This window comes from Mauremys mutica, chromosome 2 (genome assembly GCF_020497125.1).
Source record: "Mauremys mutica isolate MM-2020 ecotype Southern chromosome 2, ASM2049712v1, whole genome shotgun sequence".
In the NCBI taxonomy this organism is placed as follows: Eukaryota; Metazoa; Chordata; order Testudines; family Geoemydidae; genus Mauremys; species Mauremys mutica.
The window spans coordinates 63,330,094-63,338,527 of record NC_059073.1 but is presented as its reverse complement, the minus strand read 5'-3'; positions in this window follow the sequence as shown (position 1 = coordinate 63,338,527).

Below are 8,434 nucleotides of genomic sequence, written 5' to 3'. Positions count from 1 at the left end.
GACAGAGCGCCAATCTCGGCCAGGCTTTGTGTTGCTCCGCAGTATCCTGAACCCGCCCCACTAAAGTAACGGGACCTGAATGTCAGAGATGCGCATGCGCAGTGCCGAGCTCCGCCCCTCCCCTGTCTGCAGATTCTGCGCATGCGCAGTCGCCACGGCGCTCTACCACTCACACACATACATTGACTAGGCATAAGCAAGGCCGGCCTGGTGGGCGGGGTCAGCTCGTGACCGTTAAACGTGCGGCGGGACCTGAATCCCCGCTTGGTTCCCTGAAGCTTGCGGCCCTGGCTCCCGCCCCGCGTGGGGATTTGGGGCGCTCTGTGTTGTCATTATGCCTTGGGCCGGCTGTGCGGGCGCCTCGCCGAGCTGCGCAGGCCGCGAGAGTCCCGCCCAGGAGCGGCTCAGACAGGCTGCCCCAAGCCAGCTGCCAGCGTGGGGAACGGTCCCTCAGGCGCCCCAGGCCGGCGTGGGCGTGTGAACGGAGTCCTGTCACCCGTTTGTTTGAAACGGAGCCGCCAGGAGCTCGCGCACAGCGGCTGCCTAGGCTGCGGGGAGGACCAGGCCCTTGGGGAAGCTGTAGGCAAGTCACGTGCAAATACAGTGAGCGGGGGGGGGGGGGAATTAAAAAGTCACCCCTACACGTGTACTGCAGCCACTGCCTCATCCTTCAAATTACTGGGGCTGTTGCGGTTGTAGGGTTCTCTGTTATCCCCCAGTGTGTTGTGCCATGCCTTCGGCTGAATTACTGAAGGACTCACCCCTCTGCAGAGGTGTGCTACTAATTCTGTCTTCATGTTAGCTCTGTTTATCGACAAGCTAGAGAAGAAACTGTAGTTAGATGAGGCACTGAAACAAACTTTTGTGTTAATGGCCCAGTCTGAAGCTTGAACCAAAGTACTTCCAGGCATTGCTAAGCAGAAGCTGGGCTGTGAGCCAGAGGCAGGCCCCACTCACAGAAGTTGGTGAGAAGAGGGTTAGAAGCAGGTGCATTCACATATAAGTGCTAAAAGGAGGAACTTCTGCCAAGATGACATCAGGATATGCCACAGACATGACATAAGGAACAGGCAGGTGCATCTTAAAGACAGGGTCAAAAGGACAGCATGATGGATAGATCTATCTATTTGAAACAACATGATCAAAGGGAGACAGCACCCTAATGAGCCAAGGGGCTGTACTTCCCTACGTTAGTAGGGAAGAGTAATTTGTCCTGTAACTGTATAAAAGTAGGTCCCGGAGTGTGCATCTTTGTCCAGCCTAGGGGGCAGTGGAGTGTCCGGCCACTGACTGAGCTGTGTCCATTGCCAGGGGGCACATATTTGTAGTATGTCCTGTAGAGTCTATAGGAAACTATTACTGTGCTTCGTTTGACAATAAATCTGGCTCAGGTTCCTTCGTACCTTACTAGAGTCTGGTCTTTGGGGGTTCTCTCAGGGTTTGCTGTGTCAGCTATCTGCGCAGAGCTGGGGCAGCACACAGAGGGAACACGTATGCAGCCTAGTGTTAGCATCGAACAAGAGCAGAGCACCACATTGGTAGCTACTGACTATGCTACATTGCTGTATGTTTAGTTATTATGAACTACATGCACTAACTTTAAAGGTTTTTCCATCCACATTACTAAAGACAAAGCATGCAGAATGAAACACTTTTTGTTAGAAAGTGCTTCAATTTGATTTAAATCACTATTTAAATCCACTAGTCAGGAAGACTCAATTCAATCATGGATTGCTACATAAAAGTGCATTCTTGTTGATTGTTACAACCTTAAAACATATTCTTCACAACTCATAGATGTAGGTTTCATTTTTAGAAGGTAGACACTATATATTTTAAAAGTGATTTATTTTGAAAACTTTTCAGATTAGTTTTACAGCTGTATTAGAAAATGAATGATTGTTTGGTTATTTCATTTACTATATGTAATTGAAGCAGATAGTTCACCTCCCAATGCCTTCATAAATATCTCCAGTTCAACAGGTTAATCATTAATATTTGGAGGATTTTCTTGCCATACTGTATTAGGAGAAGAACATCACCAAACAGACATTTAAATTGTTTTATTTAACTAAAACAACAATGTTATGTCTTCTGGATTTTTTTTCCTCAACAGCAAATCTATAATATTTTAACAAAACAATCATATGAATTTTTGAATTTAAACATTCAAGTTTTTTTAAATCAGGTTTGTTTTTCTTCAATTGTTTTTAACTAAAAGAGTTAAAGTAAATATTAAAAAAATTTAAATCGACTATGTCAGCCAGGTCAACATGATCAACTTAAAATATTGGCTTCTGCAGCTAACTCAGTTGTCTTCACCTTCATTTTCCTGTTTGTTTTTCTTTTCCAGATTATTAACAATCTTTTCTGCTTTTTTAGGTCCCAAACAATTTCTCAATTTGGAATGAATTAGTCCAAAGGAAGAAAATATTCTTTCTACACTGGCAGAAGAAGCTATTGCTGTTAAAAGTGAGATTCACTTCAATAGTCTCTGAATCCAAGTCTTAAGTGACTTCTACCAGTTCACTGGTGAGACTTTCTTTAAAACATCATCAGCAAACATATACTTCTTGAATGGTTCACCCTTAGCTCTGAAGTTTATTATAGGTGGCATTATGGAGAGATGATTGCTAGATGTGCATGTCACAGCCAACTCCTCCTCTTCAGCAGTTAAGGTTTGACCCTGGTACCGAGTATTGAGAATATTTGCAAGAAAAAGAACTGGAGATGGTGCTTGTCCCATTCGTTTTTTTAATGCTTGTAATTTAACTCTGTCATTGCATATTTCTCTTTTTAAGATCTCACTGAGTTCCTTCAACATTTCAACGACGTCAGCAATAAAACAGCTATTTCCCTGCATTTTGTTCAAGGCTACAGAAATAGTCTTCTGGGTACTCAGCATGTGTTCAACATTTTTCTTAAGCCCAATGTTAAGAACTTTGGCTGTGACAGTGCCATCTATTTTTTTTCATGATGTTGTTCACAAACTGTCCTTAGATTAGGCCAGTTCTTGATATAGTGCTCAAAGCAGTCCACTACTGTGTTCCATGGCACATCTGGTGGGAGAGTTAGCTTGGTTCCTCCTACTTTTTTCAGAGCAGCTGCTGCAAAGTGGTTGTTACGGAAGTATTTTGCAATTTCAACAACAGTGGCCTTTATTTCTGGAACACTGAAGTCTTTGGCTAGGAGGTGCATCACATGAGCACTGCAACCGTATGTTATTAGCTTGGGGCTCTCTTCTAAATAATTTCTTCTCATCTTGGATACATTTGCAGTATTGTCTGTGACCAAGCTGCATTCTAGACAGTTGAACTTTTTTTCACAGTTTATTATAGCTTTTACTGCTACGTCTTGTAAGTATTCTGCTGTGTGTGCATTTCCTGATGTATCAGTTGTTTCTGTAAGCAAGACATTCCCTTCTTCTGTTGTCACACGAGCACATACAACAGGATCATTGTGGACATTGCTCCATCCATCAAGACTCATGTTAACAATTTCACTCTCTAGACCTTTTGCACACTACTCAATTTCTCTTTCATATGCTTTATCCAGCAATTTGCCTGCAATATCTGCTCTGTTGGGTGGACTCTATCCTGGTCTTAATGACTGAACCATGTTAATGAAGTGTGGGTTCTCAATAATACAAAAAGGAAAGTTTGTTGCATAAACAAACCAGACAATTTTTTCATAAATTACCTCTTTTTGTAATCTGCTGGTTCTTATCATAAATTTACCTATGGTTGTTTCTGGGTGATGGAGATTTTTTTTTCTTTTTGCTACAGGTGATATACTGTGGCTATATGACATACATGATGTGACTAAAACACTGTCATTGGTAGATAACTCTGAAACTATAGAAAATGATGGTGATCTTGAAGGTGGATGGTCTTCAGAATCCTGTATGTTGAGGATGGATTCTCCTAAACAAAATAAGTCAATGCAGTTATTTAATTTTTATTACCATACTGCTCATTTAGTATTACTCATTGCGTTCACTGACACTCAGTACTACTTTAAAGGCGAAATTGTAAAAGGAAGATCTGCCTATTTCAGCTATTTATTTTTTATCACAACTGCATTTAAAATGATAGTTCCATAGAGTATCAACTCTATTTTTTGCTCAAACATGAGGATTCAAGAATAGTCCAGAAGGAAGAGAGGCAGTCCTTAAGAAAGAAGTATGAAGTATAAAAGTTTACAAACCTGAAAATCCTGCATGTTCAGACATGTTCCTTTCATCATCGTCAATGCAGCTTCCTCCTGAGAAGGAACACTTCTCATGATGTTGTTTCATTCGGGCAACTAGATCTTGCATTTCTTTGTGGCACTGTTTGCATTTTGCACGCATGCCTGTCTTACCCACAGCAGGTAGAGGAACTTCATTAAAATATTCCCAAACTGGGTCTTTTTTAGGCCTGCTGCCATTATAAGTTTTCCCTTCTAGTGAGAGAATGGCATGGTAAATCTCAAATCAATGAAGGCTACACTCAAGACTTCTGTAATATGCTGCTCAAACAGTTTCACTTTTGTTTCTACTGCCTGTCCTTCCCTTCTCACATTTATTTCCAGACTTCTTCTCCTCGTCCAGATCTATTCTGCCCCTAACAATTTTTTTTTAAACTTTTCACTTTTAGAGAGAGGTAAGGGATTGACTCTGTGTACACAAATTTGAAGAGGGACAATAGAGATGAGATCTGTTATTTCTCACCTCTGTATATTATTTATTTAAAAACTTTTGCTATTATCTCTGGAGACACAAATCCACAGTTTGAGAACTGCAAAACTAAGCATATCTGATGGTATCTTCTAGACTGAGCACTGAGTCCCATTGGGTAGATAGAAAGATTAACCTAATTAATCTATACAGAAGCCCCTGGAACTCCATAAGATTGGGTCCCTAATCCATGAACTATTGGAACTCATTTACAAAACTTTTCTTAAACATCACATTAATATATTATCTCATACTATAGAATTAGACTCTATAATCCCTATTCCACGATGAGATATCTTTGAGCTATAGTGTATCTTAATTAAAACTATCTTTAGATAGTTTTTTCCTCAAAACCTATTTCATAAAAAAAATCCGATTTAAATCAAAGAAATCTGATTTTTTTTAAATCATTGATTTTTATCCACCCTGCTTTCTAAATGATTCTTCAAGATGTCCTTAATCCTATAGACCACAGCCAGTTAAGAAATACATTTAATAGTCTAATAGTCACCAATTAGGTTTTTTAAAAAATAGTATTATAAAAATGACAGTTACCTGCAATGGGGTTTCTCAATATTTGTGCATTATGCACTTGGGCAATACACATGATAACAGTTTTTAAAGTCCTCACATAAAACTGGCAATGCATATGGTTTGAGTGTACAGTGCACTGTAAATGGGGTTTCAATTAATTTGCTGAATCAGCATCATGTGACAGAAAAAGTGAAACTGTAATCATGATCTTCATGTTAGCAAGTTAAAGCAGAAATGCTGAACTTAGTATCTAGTTGTCATTTTTTACAAGGATTTTAGAAAGTCTCCCTCAACATCTCACATAAGGGAATACATTGCTCAAGGTTACATATACAATCCTTCAGGAAAATTTTAGGCAACTATTCTCTGCAAGTTGCATGTTTTGTTCTGTTTACTTTCATTTTAATGAACAATCCCCTTGCATACTACCATCATTCCTTAAAACCTGGAGGCAAAGAGACAGAGAATCCACTTAGCCGCCATATTCAAAATGGAGTTTTCAGACTGATGAAGATACAAAGAACATAAGAACGGCCATACTGGGTCAGACCAAAGGTCCATCAAGCCCAGTATCCTGTCCTCTGACAGTGGCCAATGGCAGGTGCTTCAAAGGGAATGAACAGACAGGTTATCATCCATGCCCTGTCATCCAATCCCAGCTTCTGGCAAACAGAGGCTAGGGACACCATTTCTGCCCGTCCTGGCTAATAACCATTGATGGACCTATCTTCCGTGAATCTAGCTAGCTCCCTTTTGAACGCCGTTATAGTATTAGCATTCACAACACCCTCTGGCAAGGAGTTCCAGAGGTTGACAGTATGTTGCGTGAAAAAATACTTTCTTGTGTTTGTTTTAAACCTGTTGCCTATTAATTTCATTTGGTGGCCCCTTGTTCTTGTATTATGAGGAGTAAATAACACTTCCTTATTTACTTTCTCTGTACCACTCATGATTTTATAGACCTCTATCATATCCCCCCTAAGTTGCCTCTTTTCCAAGCTGAAAACTCCCAGTCTTATTAATCTCTATCCATACAGAAGCCGTTCTGTACCCCTAATCATTTTTGTTGCCCTTTTCTGAATCTTTTCCAATTCCAATATATCTTTTTTGAGATAAGGCAACCACATCTGCACACACTATTCAAGGTGTGGGCATATCATGGGTTTGTATAGAGGCAATATGATATTTTCTGTCTTATCTATTTCTTGATGATTCCCACCATTCTGTTCACTTTTTTGATTGCCGCTGCACATTGAGTGGATGATTTCAGAGAACTATCCATAATGACTCCAAGATCCCTTTCTTGAGTGGTAATTGCTAATTTAGACGCCATCATTGTATAGGTATAGTTAGAATTATGTTTTTCAATGTCCATTCCTTTGCATTTATCAACATTAAATTTCATCTGCCATTTTGTTTCCCAGTCACCCAGTTTTGTGAGACCCTTTTGTAGCTCTTCACAGTCTGCCTGGGACTTAACTATCTTTTGTAGTTTTGTATCATCTGCAAATTTTGCCATCTCACTGTTTACCCCTTTTTCCAGATCGTTTATGAATATGTTATATAGGACTGGGCCCAGTTCAGATCCCTGGGGGGGCACCACTATTTACCTCTCTCCATTCTGAAAACTGACTATTTATTCCTACCCTTTGTTTCCTATCTTTTAACCATTTACCAATCCCATGAGAGAACCTTCCCTCTTATCCCATGACTGCTTATTTTGCTTAAGAGCCTTTGGTGAGGGACCTTGTCAAATGCTGTCTGAAAATCTAAGAACACTATATCCACTGGATCTCCTTTGTCGTCATGCTTGTTGACCCCCTCAAAGAATTCTAGTAGATTGGTGAGGCAAGACTTCATAATCTCATACATAATAAATACATTGTACAGACAGATCCCTCAGATCATCATATATGTATTATAGGTAGAGCTGGTAGTGATAGCTATGATCAAGATTGCCTGATACTTTCCATTGTAAGCCCCTGTTTTCATTTACTTATAAATTTGCCAAACTAACCTTTCAGACTGAAATTTTCAGCCCCCCCCCTCCGCCCCCAAGTTTCTCTAACTTGTAGCAGCCTTACATAGCTACCTGTGAGATTCTCTCCAGTCTAGAATTACTGCAGAGATGTGTGCTTCACCTCACTCTCTGGCTTGCCCTTATGCCTATGAAGCATAAGTTGCAAATATGGCCCCACACTGCCCCTGTGCTGAGGAATTCTCTCCAGATTGTTCTGCCTTCTTTATAGCCCCTGTTCACTGTTAGAGCTAGAATCTGGCCCCAGGTATGGCATACCCATGCCTCACCCGCTTAGCATACTGCCTTTCAGAATGAATGTGTCAAATCTCTGTGCATGTCTTTACTATCTACAACTGCTGAGGGTTGCCACCCTTCAGGGTTGTCCTGAAGTCACTAGGAATTAAAGATTAATCTGTAATTAAATATAATGACATGTGATGTAGCTTCCAGGAATGCATCCAACCAGAGTTGGCACCTCTCACACCTTCTCAGAGCCAGGAATAAAACACAAGTTTCTTAAGTTCCTGATTCAATACATAGGCTACCCAGTGAATGAGGCAGAGGGCTGCAATAAGAGAAAGGACAGTCTCTTGTTTTTAAAACAGTGGGGTAGTGTTGGGTTCTATTCTTGGCTATGCTACAGACTTCTTATGGGATGTTGGACAAGACTGTGATAATGCATATATGCAAGTGGACTTGTAATGGGGTGGCACCCTCCTCTTGTGAGCCCCCTCTGGTCAGATGTGCCTGTAGTCTTTAAACAGTGCTGACCCTGGTATTGGGTGTACCCCCAGGGCTTCCTCCCTGGAGGCAATGGTTTCACCCTCTTGGTCTGTTCTGGTCCCAGCTCAGCCTCTTACCAGTTCAGTCCCCTTCCTGGGGTTTATCGCTGTCTGATTGTAGGCCACTTCCCCAGTAGCCTTTACGGGAGAAGGGGGAGAACCCAGGATAGCAGCCATGCACTAACACATGTCCCTTTAACAACACTGCTTTCAGTTCCCTTGGCTACTGCCACTTGGCCCCAGTCTTCATCAGTGCTTCACCCTTGGCTCAAGGCTCTTCTGTATTCTGGTCTTTCTCATTCCTCCAGTCCCTGCAAGCACTGAGCTGTCCACAGTGTTGCAGTTCCCTTTGGCCAGTCAGGAGCACTACCTGTACACGTC